Source organism: Epinephelus lanceolatus, chromosome 11, assembly GCF_041903045.1.
Source record: "Epinephelus lanceolatus isolate andai-2023 chromosome 11, ASM4190304v1, whole genome shotgun sequence".
Lineage (NCBI taxonomy): Eukaryota > Metazoa > Chordata > Actinopteri > Perciformes > Serranidae > Epinephelus > Epinephelus lanceolatus.
Window position 1 is genome coordinate 25,791,304 of NC_135744.1, and position 23,170 is coordinate 25,814,473.

Sequence of the window (23,170 nt, forward strand, 5' to 3'; positions counted from 1 at the left end):
AGGGAAAACAATTTTTCTGTGTTACAAACTCTGGTCCTTGCTGCTGTGTGGCTATTTGGCTAATCACCTGACCCGCTGCGGCTGCTGCAGCAGCTCTGCTGAGCGGTCAGACGGCTAAAGATGGCAGATTCATGGAGGCCCAGACGCTACTGATTCTTTACTCACATAAAACACTGACCTATTTACTGTGCAGACTGACAGGCGAGCAAGCAGTCAGTGAGTGCACTGTCCCTGAAACAAGCAGCTCCTATTTCGGAAACACACATAGGCCAGTCTCTCAAGATTGTAAATCAGCTCTGCGTCTGAGGCTGAACTATTTCAGCAGACAATAGTAAAACAGATCATTAAGACATCAATGCAGCTGTAACATTGATCTACAATCTGCTAATAATTTCTCAGATATCAAAACCCCAGAACTTCGCTCTGCTCGGCTTGCTTTGCTCAGATGTGACGTTTTGACAGCGATATACTGTATGAATGCACCAGTGTCTAAAAAAAACACACAGAGCGACCACAGACACACCAGCCCGACTCAGATATTACTGGGGATGTTTTCACATTTCTCTTCCATAAAATATTAATCTATCCATGAAGAGCAGGCATTTTCTCTGCTCTTTCAAACATTAATGCAGAATTTGAATGGCTAACACAGGAAGAGGCTCTAATCTTGAGCCCATGGCGGCCCAGTAATGGCCCCGCAGTGGGGGGAGGGCTCCATAAGCCCGGCTCTTCTTCATGCCCCCGATTAGGAGACGCTCTCTGTTTGACTTGGCTTTAGCTTTGGCTGTGCTTCTTTGAAGGATGCTGATTACTTGGATGGGATGGACAGCTAGAGGACATTCAAAGGATAAGGAGGAAGGAGGGGGGGTACGCCAGAGCCGCAGTTTACCATTGTTATCTCTTCTATCTTGGCGCTGTTCGTACAGTGCTTTTACTGGCCACTGTAGAGTGTTTTAAAAACACCGTCAGAAAAGTTGGCCCGTTAGCAAGAGCAGAGAAACACAAGGCCGGTTCACTTGACAACCTTCATATAACACAGACGCTTCAGCCAGACATTAAAGCACTGGAGGCCGACGACACACAGATGTCAGCATGCTACTGCACAAACGCTCCTCTCTTACATGGATGGCCTCTCAAGGTCAGGCTAAAACACACAAAGTCACAGTGCAGATGCCATCCCCCCTTTAATTTCAGATGAAGGCTGGGGGAGGAGGAGATTGGTGTTGTAGCTCAATTCTGTTGAAAAGGACGCCCTGTGAAGGGGACATGAGCAGAATTTATGGTCACAAGATCAAACGCTCATGTGGTCAAACACACCAGAGCATCCTCAAGCAAATCATCTAATCTAATATTAGCTGAATTTATTCATTTTTAGTTTAAGAGAGCAGTGTGTATGATTTTGTGGCATCTTTGGGATTGCAGATTGCCACCAGCTAAACCTTCCCCAGTGTGCCAAGCGTGAACTCCCAGTTAGAAATTCTTCAGTGTTCATTGTTTAAGAGCTTTTCTTCCTCTCCAAAATAAACAGATCAGTTGATTAAAACCAGTAAAAACACTAAAAAAAAGCAGTATCACACGCTGTTTGGCTTGTCATGGAGGGGCTGATATCTACAGTGGCCAACATGAAAACACGAATGGCCCTATCTTGAGGCAGTGTTTCAACGCTCACAGCAACATATTACATATACAGTATTGCATTCTTGACGACCAATTAATTAATCATCAATTAATCGTTATCATACCTGGTTTGTACGTCCTGTGCTACTCTAGAAACATGGCGGTGCAACACAGTGGACTCCGTGGACGAGGACCAGGCCCCGAGGAGGTTTACCAGGCCACTGGGCTTTGAAGCCAATTTTCGTAATGGACAAACAGTGTTATTACACAGTCACATGATGTCCTACAGCACAAACAGACTTTTCATATTGACTTGCATTGCGAAAGAGACGTCTGTAAATCAGCAGGTTCATTTCTTTGAGTGACACAACCCCGTGATATGATTCATTTCACTTTGAGGTTTTAATCCATTCGGTCCTATAGCAATTGAAAGTCTAGAAGAGCCAAACAATTGAATCATTACCATTCATGTTAACGGAGCACTAAACCGGAAGTAGCCAACTCAACTGCTGGAAGTCTCTAGTGCGCCTGCTCTATGGGCCGCGCAGTGCGGAAGTAGTGCCGATTATCCCAGTAATTTTATATGTAGCAGTTGAACCATTTTGGCTTCGTGCACCACTGAGCAAATTTCATAGGAATGATCGGGGCCCTGCCTTCGATGCTGTATCCAGTGTGCTTTATACATCTATGACAAGGACCTGCTCCCTATGTAGATATACACAGCTCATTCTAAGGTAACAAAAACACAACAGTTGTTATTTTCAGGTGATTATACCCTCAAGGAAACACAGTTTATTATATATGATATTCAATTCCTGGCCAAAATATCCCTCTAAATAAAAAATACTGGACCTTAAAATACAAAATTGAACATAATGCGAACTAGTCTTCTGACCTAAGAACATAATGTTTTGTGATGGAGCAATGAAACCTCTCAGTTCTCATGTAATTAAATATTTTGTATTATTTGTCTCCTGGGACTTATGTTCACATGGGTGTGTACCAGAGTTTACATCCAGTCGCAGGCCTGGAATTGATGAACATAATCCAGGCTTTTGTAGAATCGCCCAAATATAACATTGTTTTCTGGTGACAGGGTTTGGGCTTTAAGCCTTGAAGAATACTTTGACATTTTGGGGAGTATGCTTATTTGCTGTCTTGCAGAGAGTTCATTCATATTCATTCAGTTGACTTTGCTTAGCACAAAGACTGGAAACAGGGGGAACAGCTAGCCTGGCTCTATCCAAAGGTAACTAAATCTGCCTACCAGCACCTCTAAAGCTCACTAATTAACACGTTATATCTTGTTTGTTTAATCCGCAACATGCTCGTCCGGTTTTTGCATGTATTAAGTCAGACTCAGTATATAAGTGACAATGTGAGGCCAACACACACAACATACAATGAACCTTAAATTTCCTAAACATCAAAATACAGCTGGCTCCTGCTGATCCAACTGATGTCTGAGACTTGGTTACTGTGATATAAAAATGTTTGACATATCAGCCTTTGTCTGAAGAGGCTCCACCTCTCTGGTCTCTGGTCCCCCTCCTGTAAAACTCTACTTTGCATACAGCTGCCAACGTCTGGTTCATGAAAGGGACAAGTCACAGCAATCTCATCAGTTTGCTTACAACAGGTGGCAGGTGAGACAGTAGTGAGTGTGTGTGAGTGTCAGTGTGTGTGTGTGAGTTTATACTCAGCGTGACAACTGAGCATATATCTTGTCGAGTTCACTGTAAGTACAGAAGTTCTCGTCTCATATTTCAAGAGGAAAGTTTGATTGTGGCAACAATTTCGAGCGGCAGCAAATGTCTCTACAGAGGGTAACAATAAATATAAACTCCATCACATATTAATGACGCTCGAGCAGGAGCTTGATAAAAGCTCCATTACATATTCATAAATATTGATTCAGTTGTTGTCACCTCTCATAGTGTGAAATTGTTTCTCTGATCGTTTGTCGAATGCTTTCACAGCAGCGCAATCATGTGTTTCTGGGATAATAAAAAAAAAATCAAACTTTATTTTCCAGCGTCTATTTTTAGCTGATACACATGCTTTGGGAGAAAGCCATGATGGAAATGTTGAACATGAACATCTTCTAATCGTGTTGGTTTAAAAGGCTTATACCCGTTCATAATAAGCTAACTAGAGCATGAGTATCAAAAGCAAACCTAATGGGTGCAATGTCCGCTCGCACTGACCTATCACCTCCCTCTGAGATGTGAAAACTGTCAGTATATAATCCTGTTGAGATTATTACAACAAACACGACACAGCACAGTGCACAAACATCTCTAATCAGTAACCAGTGATCTATCATTAAACAACAACCAGATGTCAGTGTCTGATCTTGTTTCATTTGATCGTGGCATTTTTATTAATGGGTTGCCTGGAAAACTCTACATAACCCAGTGTTGTTGACTCTTTCCACCTTATATATAATATATTACTGTTCCACCTTCATGCAAATGTCACAATAAAACTGCACAGCAATGAAACTGGGTCACACAGCAGTTACAAAACTTGATTTTACTATTGTGGATATGAAGACGATGAACTGAGGTCTGAAACTCCACAGAACTAAATCCATCACATATCTAAGGTTGAGCTGTTTGAGATAAGTTTTCAAGCAGTGGAGATTGCACATTATTTTGATTCAATCCTTTTTTAATCTAGATTAGATTACGGCAATGTACCTTTTGATCTTGTCCAGTGCTAATCAGCAACAACACTAAGACCACATGAGACTGAAAAAGCACATAACCTCACAGAAATTCAAAATATCCACTGATCCTACAGCAAAATATCCCTCTGATTGACCTATTTACTATTATCTAACCCTCTGCTCACAGGCTGTGAAGTAACATCACTCATATTCAAAACAAAGCAGAAAAAAACAGGTTTGTCTACACTCAAGACCCATTTATTCACCACAGCCTACAATCTGCCATGATTCTCATTTTACCAGGCATCATCCCTTTCTTCGACTACCCTGCTGGGGAGGCTTGAGAGCTTGCACTGTCATTTAATATTTAGTTTGGGTGCACCCGCCCCAGTGCTGCTCTCTCATACCTCCACATGCACGTGTATGCACAGACACACACACAGTTCACATTTTCAGACAATTTTTGTATTAACATCTCAAAATAATAATTTTTTTTGGTGTGATTTAATTAACTGTGCGCACACACTTTTTTGATACCAACATGTTGGCAGGAGAAGTAAACAACATTAAATTGCAAGCATGAAATAAAACTATTTAACAGTCACAGCTGACAAGACTGCTGGGCACCGTGCTCTGGCAGTTTGAGTGGCTCTCTGCGGATGGTGGAATAAAAGTGCTCTAAAGTGAGGCAGTTTATTCTGTCAGGTGGGAGACGTCATGAAAATGGACTACCAGGGGCATATAACTGTGCTTATGAGTATGGTAGGTCATGCTGTCAAGTGGACAAAAGCTGTTAATAACTTGATAAAATTAGCTATCTTATTTTGACTACTGGTCGTCTGTTTTTTGGAGATTATTCCTTCCCGACAGAATGGCCTAACTTTATTCAAAGAACAGTCCTATAACAGTTTATTCTGATAGGCACTTCCTGCCTGACAGAGCCAATTTATCACACTAGTACGCTATGATAGCTTTTTTTATTCTCCCCGACAGAATGAACAGTACCTCACTTGACAGAATGACGCATTTTCAATCACATTTGATAGTCTGTCTAGAAATATGAAGTATTTTTGCATTACTGTGCTACTCTTAACCTTGTATTCACTTATGAGTTGGCATGCGTTCAGGTCCACAATAAAGACACAAGATGGATGCAGAAGTTTGTGATAGGCTTGGTCTGATGGTCTATTTCACCAACTCGACAGCTTCAACAAGGCTACCTGTTAATGGCATTTTTCTTTTAATTGAAAGTTGGAGTCTTACAGGAAACAATGGGAGAATCAAACAGAAGACACTGCAGTTATAAATCATGTATCTTGGACCACTAGGCCACAGAGACGCCCAAAACCTTGAATACTTCATCGAATTTTGACATCCCAAGTAACCCTCATGGTTATGCACCATGTTAGTGGCTGCAACCCATGAATGCATAATTACACTGTGAGTAACAAGTTATAAATGACAAGCAGGAGACTCCAACGGTTTTGCTGTCCTTCCCATTGGCACATTCTCAGCCAATATATACCGACATACTGTAGAATTTAAATTTCATATCTCACCTTGAACTTAAAAAAAAACCAAAACACATTGCATAAGGACATGTCAGCAACTGAGACAGGCCTACTAGGTCTGGTTTCATGTTATCAAAAACTAAAAAACCTACTACAACTCCCAGGCTGCTTTGCTCCTTTACTGTAACTCTGAAATCATGAATGTAGTTTGAACTCTCATTCGAAAAGAGGTCACTTGAGTTACATTAAAGGAGCTGTGTGTGACATTCAAAGCATATCTTATTCAGAATCTGATTCAGGTTGTCTGCACATGGTTCTAAACGTGGAGTTGGTTGAGCTGGTGGCTAGCAGCTAACGGTGCTAACTAGGGGTGTAAATCACCAGTTTCATCACAATATGAAATTATATTGACTCTCTGGACATCAATACAATATTTGCAAAGACTGCCACAATATGACTTTGATTCGATGTGATTCAGGGGCTTGTGATCGATATGAGACAAAACAATATGTCCAGTCAGCACAGTCGGTTACAGAAGAAGCTAACACCCCTTTCTTTTTTGCTTTTGGCCATAAAAGATAAAAACAACACATAATATGGATGGATGTCTTCACTTTACATCGATGATATAGGATCATTGATCACTGAATCAATATATTGATCCAGAAGGACCCCTAGTGCTAACAGGGTGAACAGTGCTAACAACAGGAACAGTGCTGACAGAGCTAACAGTGTTAATAAAGGGGGGGACTAGAAGGTGGGTGCTACGCTTCTGCCGCAATGATGATTCCCTGATATAAGCGGCAAACACCGTAGGCCCATGAGCCCAATGCAGAGCAGTGGCTATTAGCTAGCCATGTTGCATAGCAAGTGATGGTGTGCTGATTTATTAATGCTCTAAATGTTGTAAGCAGAGCCTTTAAAGGGAAATGACACCTAAATCAAGAATTCCAATATGTTATTTCCGGGGCCTTGGAAAGTTCAAGCAATACATGTCAACATGAGCTACTCTCCCTTAAAGCCAGAAACCAGAGTCTCAAACTTGTGATGTCATCAAGTATTAGGTCTGGAGCTACTGATTCTGTGGACCCACAGAATGTTATTTCTTTATTACACTTCAATGTGCTTTAATCTGTTGTAGTGTTTGCAGTGCTGCAACAGAAAATGTACCCATAAACCCAGAACATTCCCCTGGGTGCTCTCAATGTCATCTTTTACCATTCATTGTCTATGAAGCAGCAGCAGACTTTGTACTTGACGACACCACAAATTTTTAGCACTGTAGCTCTTGGATTTGGGAGAGCTGTTTATGTTTACTAATATTTTTGGACTGTCTTAGACTATAGGAATACCATGTATGAATCTTGAAAATGGGCGTAGTTCCCCTTTGGGTGTGTGCCTTACAAAGATGTAAGCACCAAGCACAGGTAAGGCCACTGGTTATGGTTATGTACTGGCCACTTTAAGTTACCAAAGTGGGGTTTTTATGCATTAGTGTGGCATGGGTGGGCATGTTTGAGCGCCAGCTGGACTCAGAGAGGGGACTGGATTCCCTCCTGCAATGCCAGCTGGTGCACCTGCTCTGCATCAAATTGGAAGGGTTAAAGCGCACTCATTGTAAAGGACCATACGAAGAGGAGACAGAGATATACATGCTATCACTCTCCACAGTAGGCTACTTTCTCCAGCCAGGTATTGTTTGTGTGCAAGGTCAGTTATTGTTCTGATATTAAGTGAAGTATACCATCCTTGATGTATGGGAAACATGCGTGTCTCCAGTGTGTCTCTATAGACAGCCAGCTCTATAACTACACTTCACATAGTCTAGCAGCTGTGGCATTACTACAGCTAGACATGCACTTCATTTTGATCATGTCTCCTCTGCCAAACGCATATAGCTGCATTATGATTTTGCATAGACAAACACTACCGTGGGACTAATATTTATGTCAACAAGTGATTAAGCTGAGAAGCAGCGTGCCGCCACACACAGCAGTTGCACCTCCATGCAGCTGAGAAAAGAAACTGAATTCCTTGTAAGTTTGTGTGGAGACAAAGAAACATGTGACAACACCGCTCTGATGTGTGGTTCAAAGGTGTTATTTGTTTGTGACGGATGAGTAATTCCTTCCCTTCCTAGAGTTACAAAGCTTGGATCAGCTTTGCTTTAACTTTGCACCAAAACTGTGCCTTAATGTCATTGATGAATCCTAATCAAACACAAGGCTTGCTGCCTTTAAACTCCAGTTGATATTAAAGGCTGTATTATATAGATATTATAGCTAAGTATATATGAAGGTCTCATCTCAGGAGATACAGTGCATACAAAACAGAATGAGACCCAAAAATGTGAGTTTATAACGATCAGAGAGATTCTTCTTAACGTGGAACAGAAGAAACCGTCACCTTTTGAAGCAAGTTTTAGGTCTCTATTTTCATTCTCTGAAAACTCTCCTCACTCGACGGCTTCCAACCTCTTACATTCTGCAGCCTCTTCATCTTCAAACAAGCTCAAGTTCAGACGCCCCTCTGCCACTTTCCGCAAACTCTTGACCCAGCGAAACTTGTTAATCTCTTAAACCCCCTGAACCTGTTTCCTCCTCTGCAACATTTCATCCCTTTCTTCTCTGCAGTCTCGATCCATCTGGAACGTCTTCACCCATTGCATCATCTTACTGTAAAGGCTTCAACACCTCTTACATTCTGGAACCCTCCCAAGACGTTTCTCTGACTACCTTGAAGGCACATTTTGCAATTTGCGTTTGATACATCAGAAACAGTAGAAGTCACAGAAGGACTATCTCTGTCACAAAGTGCACTGGGGGACACATAAACACACACACACACACACACACACACACACACACACACACACACACACAACCCTATTCTAAGTAGCAACAGACATCACGTAGGGAGATTACGGAGGGAGCTGTGTCAATGTGTCAGTGTGTGAGTGTTTCCTCTGTCTCTCCTCTCTCCCTGTCTCTCTCCATCCATCTCTCTCACTTACTCCCCCTCCCCTTTCTGAGACAAAATGGCCAGATGGCTTCCAATCCTACATGCTAATCCACAACACACAGACTGTAGCTCTGACACACCTACCACAAGACTACTGCTCCGCTTTGGACAACCGTGCCCTTAAACACACACACAAACACCCCGCATGAGGCCACTACACATTTATCAACTGTCGACAAGAGTCCTAAACGATAACCGCGCCGGACAATGGCGGCGTAACTCATCCAGACTAAGTCCTCAACAGATGGAGGCCTACTTGTATGTACTGTGTGTCCTACTATCATATTTCAGGCAGCCCAGTTAGCAGGCTACGAGCCAAGATGAGGTCCTGTGTCTACTGCTTTTGTTAGCTGAGGTGAGGTAAGAGAAGCTGTGTGTGTTGGGTTACACTGGCCAATGGAAAACAAGGGGAAGCCCAGAACTGCACACTAATGCCATGGAGACATACAGGCAGATATACTGAGGAAAAGAAATGTTTATATAAAGTTAAATAAAGTTCTGACTGTATCATTTGTTGTCTGATCATGTCAAATAAAGACGCAGAACAGTCTATACTTATATATAGATATATATGTGGTGGCAGATTAACCATTTCATTTTGGTCATGTAGGTCTGGACGGATGTAAAACAAAGGAAAATGAAACATCTATAAGTATATAAGGAGTCCTTCAGTCTTTAAAGGTAATTCTATCTAACGCTGCAGACACTGTTCACAGAAATTAAATGTTTAATAAAAATAATGTTGTTTTTGGTTATGAAAAATTATCACAAGGGTCAGTTGTGTAAACATTTGCATAAAAAGCAAAGCCAAAATAAGCTCCAGTTTTGCCTGTACAACTCATGTTTACACTATAAATCATATGCTTTAGGGTGCAGTTTTACTTTGCACACATGCAGGGTATATCAGACCTGACACCACCTTTTGACTGGCCTGTTTTTGTGAGCTTTCTTCACAATTATGAAATTTTCATGAGGTGCCTGTTACCTACACCCAGACAAAGGCCTTTATGGACACTTCAAAGTGATGGCGAACATGTAGACATACAACACACACAGCTATTAACTGTCCATTTGTCTGTAACAGACCTGTGTAGATGAAGGTGTCATGAATATATAACGCTTGTTTCATAGCACAAGACCCAGAGCGGCGGCCAATTACCCAGCAACAGTTTCACGTCTCAGTAGAACAACAGGATGTATAAATACCAAACACTCTAATGGTATATCGCAGCATCTCGATGCGCTGATCTGATGATCTGCTTGTCTCTCTGCCTTCTGCATTAGATTACCACTGTAGGCCTGGTGTCCTGTCTGCCAAGACCAGTGCTGTGTAATGTGCTGTACTGGCACAAACTATTACATGCACTGACAGAATTCACAGTTTGGATCTTAAAGTTAGGGTACTGAGCTGAAAAAGGACAAAGGAGGGGGGGCATGGTGGTGGTGGTTGTTAGGGACACTATCCAAAAAGATAACAGTGGACATTGGGCTGTGTGTTGGCAAGAATCTTGTGATATGTGCTCTATCACAATACAGAGGTTACAATTCAATATCTTGCGAAATACTGCGATACAAGAACTGAAGATAGCCGAACTGAAGAAGCCTCTTGGATGAGAGGTGAAACATCTTCAAGGAACTCAAGCAAGTCCAGTTGCCTATGATATAGCACTCAAGATTACCATGACCTGGATAGCTGAGAATCTTCAAGGTGATATATTGCGATTTTTAAAACATCAAATTTTTGGAGCTAGCAATGCACCCTTTCGACTCTGCCTGTTTCAAACAGAGTTGTTCCAACAACGATAGCAGTATCTGAAATGTCTCCTATACTGCCTAAAATGCTGGATCAGGTATCAACCAGTATGCAAGTCTATGCAACAGTTCAATACCATGCAATTTATCAAAAAACTTTAAAGATAAAACTGCAAGTTTCCAATTCTTCTTCACCACAGTAAAACAGTAGCCTACACAGCAAGATGAAATTTGCAGCCACTGGCAACTGCTGTTTTAGAGCCCCAAAGAAGAACTGTTTTCCGGGAAATGGTGTAGCATTAGCCGTACTGAGAACGTCAGGAATTTATCTAATATATGTGTATGTGTTTTACAAAGGTTTTAACCTGATCCATGCCATACAACAACGATATCAATCATTGCCCATCCATACAGGGATAGTATTTTACAGTTGTTTTATCATTAGTTTAAACGCAATAGTATCGGCTCGGTACTCGGTATCGTCCGACAAACAAGTTCAGGTATCAGTACCTGGAAGGAAAAAATGGTATTGTAGCATCTCTAGTTTCATAGGTCTGTGCTCTTCGTGTTTATGCTAGCGATATGTTGTTACGTTGGAGTGGAAGATGGCTGACGATGGATTACAACATTGCTATCTCGAGGACGAGGGTTTAAACACAGCACAAAACTAACCACTGCCAAGAATCTTTGCATGTAAACATTTTAAGGGTATCACAAAAAATAATATTGTGATACTCAAGTGTATTCATATTTTCTTGCAGCCCTAGTGGACACAATATAAACCCTTGGTTGAACACAGTAAGAGAAGGATGAAGTGCACTCATGGTGTCTGGACAGACAGCTTAGTGATGAATGAAAGAGCATGTATCATATCGATACAACAGGCCAATGTTCAAAGAGAGTAGCACCTTCGGCATCCCATCCCCCAATTCCCCTCTAATACCATCTCACCCTCCCTCGATCACTGACATGACTCCCTCACATCCCTCTTTCACGCGACAGCCAGACAACAGGTCCCCCATCAGGCCCTGCTTCTCACCAACCAGAGGATGACTGCGCTCCCTGGGAGATGAATCTCTCCATCCCTCTCCACCACCATCTAAAAGAGGAGAGGTGATGGGGAGACACACATTCACTACTGTAGTCATTCCTTCCATCCTCCTCCACCACCAGCATTGATGGCTGTGGAAGAAGAAGCAGAATAGCTCAGCTTTCACAGGACCGGCCCCCACCCCCACTCCGCTCCCCAATGAAGTCAGGTGACCAGATGTTGTATATCTCCCTGTCACTATACAGCCGCCATGAAACTGCTACACACACATCCATGTTGAAGCCTGGAGACAGAGGTACGTCTCTGCTTTCTGTGTGTGTGTGATCATTAAAAGACATAAATGGAAACAAAAGATCTTTCCTAATGAAGCCCTCCCTAGAAAGGCCATAAGTGAGGCAGTGCAGACATAACAAAAGAGCATCCATCAGCATATTAACCATCCATCACCCCCTCTCCAACCCCCCCACCATCCCCAGCATATACTGCTCTGATCCATCCGTCAGCCTCGGGTCTACAGACCCAAAATAGCATTGCTTCTTTTTTGTTCCAGTGTTGCCACTGCAGCTGCTGCATTTCTCTAGGACTGACACACACACACTCACACTCACAAGGCCCCGCACAAACACCACCATTGATTCTAACACCTCCCCATCAATAAAGATGCTATTTGCGAGGCACAAGGGAGTGCATACAGAGATGATGTGATGCAGAGGGGGGGTATATGATCATACAAATGCATCTCCAGCCCATCTGATGCAGGCATCCATTTCCATCTCGCCCCTCACGGACACACTGCTGATGAAACAGCTGCCTTCTTAGCAGAGCAGAATGCAGAGTGGAAGAAGGAGGCAAAAAAGGCTACAAAGCACCCCTATATGCACAGCCTCCCCCTCCTCCTCTCCTCTCCTCCCTCCTCTGCCTCCCCCCCCTCCACATCCCCTATTGCCATACACAGAGAGGGAATTACCTGAAATATGTCTTCACATTCTCTTGCTGAGTGTTTCGCCTTTGGGCCCGCAGCTCTGCTGGATTCATCGTCAGCCGTACAGTCCTAATGACAGTTTAAAGGCAGGATTGCCATTCTCTTGTCAGACCAGTTCCTGACCCTAAAAGCAAGCTTGTTCGGCAGGCTGGATGCTTCACTGGCTGCTCACTGTTCCCTAGCCCATGATGTCATCCACCCTGCTCCACTGATTGGCTGAGAGGCTGAATATTAATGCTGGAAGCGGCTCTGGGGGAGGAGGCAGCCAACGGGCAGACGCGGTTGGTTTTATGGTTAACAGAGGAAACCTGCAGAGTGAGGAGGCCAGGTGGGAGGGAGGGTATGTCCAACTCATGAGTTGCTCTTTGTAGGGCTAAACTCTTAATATTTTTGTGTTGATATTTTTCAAAGCAAACTCAAGACCTACATTTTTAGCATGGCTTTTAATTGAGCTGTTTTTTTTTTAATTATTTTATTTTATTAATATTTATTTTATTTTATTTTTTTATTTGGTATTTATAATTATTGTGTATTTATTTATTTTATTCTTTTTTTAACTGGCATATTCTTCTATTTTGTTACTTATTTATTTATTTTAAATTATCTATTACTTATTTATTCTGAGTTTTTATCCTGCCTCTGGTTTTTCCCCACATATGATAGTGTTTCCTCAGTTCCCGTTTTTTATGAGTACTGTCATAATAGTCTGTTACTGTTAAGTCCTTACCATTACAGTCTCTGAATTTATGTGTGTGTGTCTGTGTGTGAGTGTGTGTGGTGGGGGGCACTTTGTGTTGCATTCTGTTTGTATGAAAAGTACTAAATAAATAAAGTTTGATTGATTGATAATACAACAGGTAGGCCGGTAAAACTTGACACAACTGAATATTTTACAAGAGCACACTTTGCAAAGTTGTTTTTACATACAAAAGTTAAACTTACAAAGCCTTTAAGAGACTGTATGATGCACTGGTGCTCCTATGAGTTACCGTAAAACTTCAAATAATAGCCCGGGCTATTATTTGCTTTAATCACTGAAATCAACAGGCCTATATTTGGGACAGGCGTATATACAGGGCAGGCTTTTAATTCTTTTCACACAAAACTGTTAATCAGCAAAGATAGGAAATACAATCAAATTGTTTACGTATATCCAAAGATCTTCTATAAAACAAATGCTTGGCAACGAGACCAGGGTTCTAATTGAGACAGGCCTTCATTTGTCAAAATGTGTAGCTACACTGGGCTAAAAGGGACTGGGCGTTTAATTAAAGTTTTACAGTAATTTCACGATGTATGGACCACATGGAAGAATACAAAGTAAAGAAATATAATAAAATATGATAATTTACTACAAACGAAGGAGCACTAAAAGCAGTATACAACTAATCCAATGCTGAAAATGCTTAAATCTGCATTTTGAATATTTCTAAAATGCAAACAACACACAAAGTTTCATATTTATCAGCAAGAAATGACATAGTATGCTTTCATTTTGTGTAAGAAGGATTTTTTTATTTAGAATTTTATTAGTCGTCAAAATAAATTAAAATAGATGTGCAGTTTCCTTTTTTTAAAATATTTAATTAAGAAACTCCTCCCAGTACCAATTATTTACTTCTTCACGTGTTTATGATTTCACAAAACACAAACAGAGAAATGATTATTTTATGACATCATAACAGGCCTCAAATTCTGAGGAAAATCATATTTAGTTTCCCTATGAACTTATACATACAATTATGTTATTGCAATACTCAGCAAATCGCAAAATGTCTAAAATCGCAGTAATATTATATCCCACCCCTAAAATCTATGGGGCCAGTTTCCACATTTGCAAACTATACCAAAATGTTAAAACAACAAAAAATATATTTTACTGAATGATGACATTTTTCTGCCACACAGATTTCCTTTTTCGGACTATTTAAGAGACTTTGGCTTTTATAAGCAGGCGGAGACGACAACCAAAATGCTCACTGCATTTGCCCTAATTTGCCTATGATGTCATCTTTTTCCTCTATCTCACCTGTGATTGGCTGACTGGCACAGCATCTGCTCAGTCTCATGGCTAGTGCTTCAAGCCCAAGGTGGAGGCCTATCTGAGGCTCTGTGAATCATGGCTGGTTGTCCTGACAACCCCTGTAATGTCGATTCCTTGTCGGAGAGTAATATGGCTGTTCTGTGACAGTGTTCACTCAAATGGAGAACCTGATGATAGCGAGAAGACAGCATCCCTCACAGTCCTTTAATCACATCAGAAGATGGTCTTTGTGTTTTTTAGAAATAAATTGCAAATAGATTTTCTGAGAAGTCTTGGAATAAGATGGAGCTTTGGAATAATTTGGATTATAGAAAACACTGTATGTTTTTTTGGGGAGTAACAATCATGAGACTTCCTGCAGTCTCAGGGATTAAAGATATATTAAAAATCAGGGCTAATCCAATGCACATCTTCTCTGACAATATAAGTTTTTCTCCAGCTTTACAGGCACACGAGTGTTGCAATAGTGAGACCTGATTAAATCCTGCCAACACAGACACGAAAGAGAAATGCAAATGTAGAGTCAGTTCAGCAGTGCCACGCAAACATTTTAAAGCAGAGGAAAGGTTTTGCTCTGACACTCAGGATCACTGTACACTTACACGGACGCAGTGAGACACAGTTAATACAGAACAGTGGCAAAATAATTCTTGATCTGAGACAACACAACAATACAAAAGACAAAGGATAACACAAATGACAGAAAACAATATTTGGATATTATTGGGCTGTTTGCTGTTATCATTTCATGTTATCTATACTATATTCAGATCTATTTTTTGCTTTATTTTCCAATAATCCTGCCATAAATTTAAGACAGCAGCAACCACTAATTCATTAAGTTTCCATGCTTATGACTTCCGTACATGTGACTGTAATTATGAATAGCCAGCGTCACAGTGGGGCTACCACAGCAGGCACTGGGCTGATGAAGGGGAAATACCCTAGAGAGGTCAGGTGTCCATCACAGGTCCAACACATGGACACTCTCCAACAAATGACTGTTTTAGTGTCACCATTAACCACATGTATAAGTCTGTGAATTGTATGTAACATGTAGTACAGTGGTTCCCAACTGGTCGAGCCACAGGGTCCAGATTTGCCCTTAGTCATACTTGTGTTTGGCCATGTCATCCAGCTAGTTTGCTGTCTCTGCCAAGTAGCTGTCCATTATTCACTCATTCTATAGCAGGACACAGCAATTCAAAATAAAATACTCTGTGCTGGAAATTGACCACACTTAAAGTTTGTTTTTTTAAAAAGTCAAGAAGTCACTTGCAGTCCATTCAGAATGGAACCACAACCCACCTTTGGACCGCGACCCACCGGTTAAGAACCAGTGATGTAGTAAATAATGAGTTATATCAGGCTACTAAACTACCCATCTGTTGCTGTGTGCAGCCTCCATCAGCCAATTAACAGGGTCGGCCCGAAGATTTATGGGGCCCTAGCCAGAATCTGGACCCACCACGCAACAAAGAACTAACACACACACACACACACACACACACACACACATAGGGCTGGTTATCGGTCAAAAAAAAATTACAATACCAGTCGCAATACCAGTACCTTTAAAGTAATACCAATAGGCACCATTTGGCACCTTTTTCTACTTTACAATACCCATGTGAATGGAAGCATTTAGTTAAGTAAAACGTCACCATTCCTCTTCATCCAAATGCTTTTACAGAAATATATTTTTAAAGTGTTAAATTTGATAAATATATATCTGCAATTAATGTATTTATTTCATCAGACACCAGAGGTATGTGGTATAGCCATACTTTCAAATGCTTTGGTAGCGTCTTGGCATGCTGAACTGCCAATCCTATCAAAAAAAAAACATGCTTGACTTCACCACACCTCCTATTTTGTATCGTCTATGACCACATCACAGACTGTAAGGTAGTTGTGATAGGGAACTAATCACATATATTGTGACTGTCTGCAAGCAAAAACATTCAAATAGTCTTTTTTTCTGTAGAAAAAAAACAAAAGGATTACATGCAAATATTGTTTGACTGGAGAAGCTCCATACTACTTGATAATAGGTTATTTCGGTCGATACTTAAAAGTTATCAAGTACCGAATTGACTTGAAGGTTCTCCTGTTTGTGTACAAAGCCCTTAATGGTCTGACCCCGTCCTACATCGCACACCTTCTAACTCCCTATTCCACATCCAGGTCCCTCAGGTCAGCTGACCTGGGGCTCCTGGCTGTCCCACGCTCCAGACTTTCGCTCAGGTGTGATCGTATCTTTGCTGTGTCTGCCCCCAAACTGTAGAACAGCATCCCCCTAACATCAGATCCACCCCACCATTGACTCTTTCAAGTCCAGGCTCAAAGCTTACTTTTATTCATTAGTGTTTAAGTCCACCTGATGTGGTTTTCCCTGACACATTTTATTACCTCTATACAACACTTTGGTGTATGCGAGTCGTTTTTAAATGTGCTTTATAAATAAATTTGAGTTGAGATAAGTACGAAGACCTAGCCCTACATACACACAACTACTTCTATTTCTTTATTTGTTTATTTATTTAACCCATATTTAAGCAGGTAAGTCCCGTTGAGATCAACAATCTATTTTACAGGGGAGAACTGGCCAAGACAGCAGCATACAAAAAAGTTACAGCCAAACAACAACGCAATAAAAACATAAAAGATCTAATGACAACAACCAAGCTAAGTACTATCTAATGTGCCTGCACGTGGGCTCCAAATGACGCCTAAGTCCCTCTCTAACCTTTTATCTTGCCTTCATTTTGTAGATTCAAGTGGATTTAACAGGTGAAATGAATGGATTAATCTGCTTAGTCCGCTCCAGGAGAAGAGCAGGTGTTTTGTACATGAAAGGAACAAACTGGGATGGCAACAATGATTCGAAAGGTCAAAGACTTTCCACTATAGTGTGTGTCCTTTAACAGCCATGTGTGTTGTTGTTGTGTCCTTTAGAAGTTCTGAACCCATACGTGCTCCCTCATTGTAAGTCAGTCATTAGAAAGAGCAGCACAACAGAGAAAAAAATCTCATTCACACAGGGTCCCCTTCTGCTTTTATCTGGTCTTTCTTCTCACTTATTTCCAGCAGCTGCATATTGACTGATACAACATTTTCTCCATTCCACATTCTGCAAAATTTGGGACATTTACTCATAAACTTAGCCGAGTAATACTCAAGGCAGATCATTTCCTAAAGCTCAGTGGTGAAAGCTCAGATCGGGAGCTGACAGAACAACCTGCAGCTGCAGTGAGGAGGAGCATGATTTACTAGTATCCATAGGCTGCTGTCAGTGATCAGGTTTATATAATGAATCCTATAAATATCCTCACAGGCAGAGCACATCTCTGTGGTGACATTTTGTAATAAGCCCCGTCTGAATTTACTAGTGCTGTGGGCAGAGTCAGGGAAATTGCTTTCAAAATTAAATCTATATAACCTACATATGTATAACCCACATATATCTTGACTGATAAGCTAATCAGTAATGTAATCAGGTAGGCTCCTAAAAAAGTGTTGTAATCTTGATATAAGCATCTGCATTTACTGTCACCTGTTTCACTGCAACCATAATTCATTCAACACTGAAATGTTTCTTTGTTGTACAGTGATGTAGCATCCAGTTTTATGCAGGAAAATAACAAACAAGTGTGTAGTGCATCTATTGTAACATGAGAATTATGTTAAGACAATGTAGGCAAAATACTAATCTAGTCAGGTCTGGTCTAGAGATGATTTTCAGACTGAAATATCACAACTGTTCAATAGGTTCCCAATAAATCTTGTGCAAACATTCATGATCCCCTGGGGATAAATCCTACTGACTTTGGTTACACCCTGACCTTTCCTCTAGCACCACTATAAGATTGATATTATTGTTTCTTAGTAAAACTTTTCATCAACTATTTGATGAATTACCTCGAAGTTTGGCACATATATTCAATGTGTCCACTGAAAAAAATCCCCTCTAAATCCTTGACTTTTTCACTAGCACCAGGAGCAGCTCAATGCTCAAACGTATCCAGTAATATACCTCCACATAAAGTAGATAGATTGGAACAACATGTAGTTTATTCTGTAACATTGATATTCATGGTTTCTGGATGATTAATGTTTTTAGTGAAATGTAGCTATGTGAATAACGTCTACAAAGATGGTACACATATTCATGTCCCCCATTTGCCTAATAATCCAAAACTATAAACATTCCCATCAGCCTGAGCTCTACTTTGTGTTTAGTGCTAATCACTGAATGTTAGTATTTTAACATATTAGCTAGGACTGTGAACATGGTAACCTACTAACAGGCTACCTACTAACATCAGCATGTTACCATCGTCATTGTGAGCAAGTAAGGATACTAATGGAATGGTGCGTTCGTTTTGTACTTGGAGGTCGTAAGTCGTAAGTGATGACGTCACCTTTGAGTTGACAACAGTTTTTGCATTCTAGTTGACAACGGTGGACAAGTCGGAAAAAAACATGGACGCCTGCAAGAAAGCCTTTGTTGCCCTTGCACTTTCGGAGTATAGACAGCTTCAAAACCATCATGCACTCCAACTGATGAATGCCGCATGTGAAGCTGAGCTAATGTAAAACAAATAAGATAAAACTGCTATAAACAGTACTTTAGCAGAGTGTTTACTCACTACGTATGTGACCGGCAGCCATCTTGAATTCATAAGTCGAGGTTGATGCGGTTGCTCCGAGTTTCCAAGTTGGAAATCCGATCCGAGCAAAAATAATTGGAGGCCAACATTACTGTCTTAAGGGGCTGTGGTGCGCTCACGAGTCTCCCTTAAAGCTGAGAGGGCTTGCTCCTAGTAAATAATGAATATTTGTCTTTTCAAGGAAAAGCACAATATAGCCTATTTGAAGAACAATGAATCACCGAACACATGTACAGAAAACACAATAAAATTGTTGTGGAAGTCAAATGTTAACTGTACTGGTATTAGTCTACACACATTAGATAATACGTAATACTAACTGTAAAATAAGAAACCAAAATACATCAGTATGTGATTCCTGAACCCTACATATTGACATGGACAGTTTCCAGCTAACCTATATAAAAGAACAGTGTAGTATCTGACGTGCCACATGTTATGTGACGACCGGGGTCTTATATGATTAGTTAGGGGCCCAGGTCAAGATTTTATTATGGCTTAGGTCAAGGATAGATAAGTAAGATGAAAGGTTGGATTCCAGCTAGATTGTCTCTTTGTCACTTGTCACATTTTGTTTCAAAGTTCATCAAAACAACCAACCTATATATGCAGGGTAAACTGAGCCGTTATTCAGAGTAGTTCATATTTGGCTTCGAACTCTCTCTCAGGCTTCCTAGGCGCTTGATTTGATGCTGTACTTCTTGTAATAAACCTTTCTATATACAAGCAAGACGGTGTCAGCGGAGTGTCCTTCATCATCTTCACATCATCGCTATTCAATAAACAACAACAGCATAAAAAAGTATCTAAAACTCAGTTAGGGCTTTTGGTCTTGGTGTCCCACCCCAAGATTTTCGGTGGCCCAAGCTGGCCAGCCCTATGAAAAATTTCTGGGGATGCTATTGTTTAGCTTAAAACAGCACTCTGGCTAAGGGTTTGAAAATATTGTACACATTGCATGTCCACAGACAGCTTTGGACTTTTAGTGGTTGTGCAAACACACACACAGTTCTGTTTATACTACAACTGAGGGTCCCCCACGGTCTGCGCATTTCCCCATCCATACTCCACTGCAGGTGGTGACAGTAGTGCATCACAGCGTTGTTTGCAATAAGCCAAAAACAAGAAGATGCATTCACATTAGTAAAGAAAATGGCAGCTTTGTGACAGCAAGATGTTCTTTTTTGTTTGTTCATTTTGGCTGAACAACAAGAAAAATGCAAAAAAATAAAATCTCATGTGTGACTGCCTAACAAGAATTAGTCCAGCAGTTGGACTGTGGGTAACAAGAGCTTACAGCCTGCACGTTTGCTATGCCTACAGTCCATATGGTCACAAATTTTGGCCTGCACATGGATATCCACATAGGAGTCTGTGTGGACCCTTGTGGAAATGGGCAGATGACGACATCTATCTCACATAGACAAAAGTGGACCCTTGCAAACACAAGTAGTATGGAGTGGTCTTAGACCTACAGCCCCTACAGAGCTGCTAACATGGCTGTAGACTCTCAGTCTTGTTTCTATCTATGTTGTAACTTATGTACACTAGTTTAATCAGTGCAAAGATTTGTGCGCCTCTTATTGGTTCAACCATTTCTTTTACATAGCGCCTCACTAGTCTTTCGACCACTTTACACTACATGCCACATTCACCCATTCACACACGTTCATACACTGGTGGCAGAGGCTGCAATGCATGGTGCCAGTCTGCTCAACAGGATCTAATCTAATGCCCAGTCATACGTATATTTGCGGAGCCTTCAGGCACAATTTGGGGCTCAGTACATTGCCCTAAGACATCTCGACATGTAGACTGCAGGAGCCAGGGATCGAACCACCGGCCTTCCGATTCGTGGTCAAGTCACTACACCTCCTGAGGCTCAGCCACCACTGCCTTCAGGGGAAAAGGAAATATCATGCATTGCTGCAGTGTTCAGTCATTTTATGGCAGTTAGTTTTTGCAATCCAGTTCGATCTATTTCACTTCAGAGACAACTTTGATTTACCAACTCAGCAAGGCCAGCCGTAAATTCCATCAACAGAAACCTCGTATAATTTTTGTTTGCAATATGAATGCAAACTTTCATCACTATTTGTATGTGTGTGTGTAGTATTTCCTTATGATCCTTCCTTACCCGTCCAAGAAGAATGTATCATTCCACAAAATGGAAGGCAGAAATTCGAGCTGATAGGTTCTTTGGTCTGGAATCAAATAATCACAGCACTGGTCAATCACTACTGTATAAACCATATCAAATTATGGTTTAGATTATCATATTATGGCAGAGCTCACTGTGCCTTGGGAGCAGAGGTAGAGGGAAGCTTCAGAGAGACATGCAAGCCTCGCAGGAAATGATGATATATGAGAGGAGATGAAGTGTGTGGGCGAATCCCACTGAACTAAACTTTGCTTTCTGCTATGGTGATCAATAAAATCTCTCACCTCTCACCTGTGCCTGAAAATATATCTTGTGATAACAACTGTGCAATTTACTTTTAGTCAATGCTGACATTTTGTTTTCTGGTGGTGTCATACACCCGAGCCGCAGGGAAGACACTCGAAGCTTCTTTGACTCTTTCAAACTGAGGTTTATTAGGAGCAGGTCTATATTTTGAAGTGTGTAAGTTACACTGTTTTTTAAAAGTGGCTATTTGCAGTGATTATAGCAGGAACATTCACACAATCAAGCAGATTTAAATCAACATAAACAAAAACCTAAATTGAAGGATTTTAGATTTCATCCACATTACAAATGTTGTGCTTAAAATACACAGTCACTCCACCAACAAAAAGCATGTGCAGCATTATAAAGTATCGCTCTAAGTGTGCTGATGTCAGTGGATAAAACAGAAGAGACATGGCTGGTATAGTCAGTGTATTAATACTCTTCTTTTTACCACATCAGCTTAACTTCTATAAGCCCTCCACTGGTAACTTGGCATGTAGAAGATAATAGGTCACGCTCATCCATGCTACAGCTACACTCACAAACAGGATAACTACTTTTTGTGTGCGCTGGCACAGCAGAGATTACCCCCAAAGGAATATAATTGAGGTTAGTAGGCCTCTATCCTGCTGATTATGGGTAACCTATTGATAAGTTATCCGCGGTACAAGAACTCATTAATTCCTTTTTTTCAGAATGAAAAAGGCTCAACGGGAACGTAAGCGCTGACAGCTGAGCGCAGTAATTACAGATTACAGCGCGGTTTAATGTTGTGCACTTAACACCTTGGCTGTTTCGCCGAGATTTTAAATGTAGGCTGTGTTACATGTTTGAACCTGCTTACTCAAACAGGATGCCAAGGCTGAGAGGGAGCGTTTCATCTAACTCATGCTACCGTATGTTTTGGATCATGACAGTTAGTTTGTGCCTTCAAACACAACTCCAGTGGGGGTGGTGGGTGGGTGCATGTAGTGGGGGGGTCCTATTGACATTCTGCAGTATCATAGTCTGCTGTGTCTGATGGTTGTGAGGCTTTTTATGGTGCATTTAATGACTATAGATACTGTAAATCGAATACATGATGGCCTCTGATGCTAAACCAATTTGGGAGATTTGTGCTGATAAAATACTGTGACACCCAAACTATTTATTTGCACTCAGGCTGGTGTCACATCCAGGAGGGAACTTATTTATTTCCCAGGGACATATATATCTATCCATACAGCAGTCCAGGGAAGAGATTTAGTCTAAACTGCAAGATTATAGAAATGTATATGAATTCTGGATACAGACGACATTACACTACAACTACATTTTAAAAGTGCTCCTTTGTTTGAATTCTACTAAAGTTATATTAAAGGAGCTCTGTATGAGAGCAAGTCTATGATTCATAAGCCCC

The 23,170-nt window shown here is 41.0% G+C and overlaps 1 protein-coding gene across 3 annotated transcripts in view; it reads right to left on the minus strand.

Moving 5' to 3' along the window:
* The window catches only part of LOC117270601 (serine/threonine-protein kinase PAK 3), a 62,091-nt gene that overhangs the window by 32,273 nt on the left and 6,648 nt on the right, over positions 1-23,170 (minus strand). The window contains exon 1 of one of the 3 annotated variants that reach the window (XM_033648313.2): positions 12,591-12,805. The exons of 1 other annotated variant lie outside the window; for it this stretch is intronic. The gene's annotated coding sequence lies outside the window, so the exon portion shown is untranslated. Of the gene's footprint in view, positions 1-12,590; positions 12,806-23,170 lie in introns of those variants that run through there. One more of the 3 variants, XM_033648305.2, reaches the window with a different exon arrangement.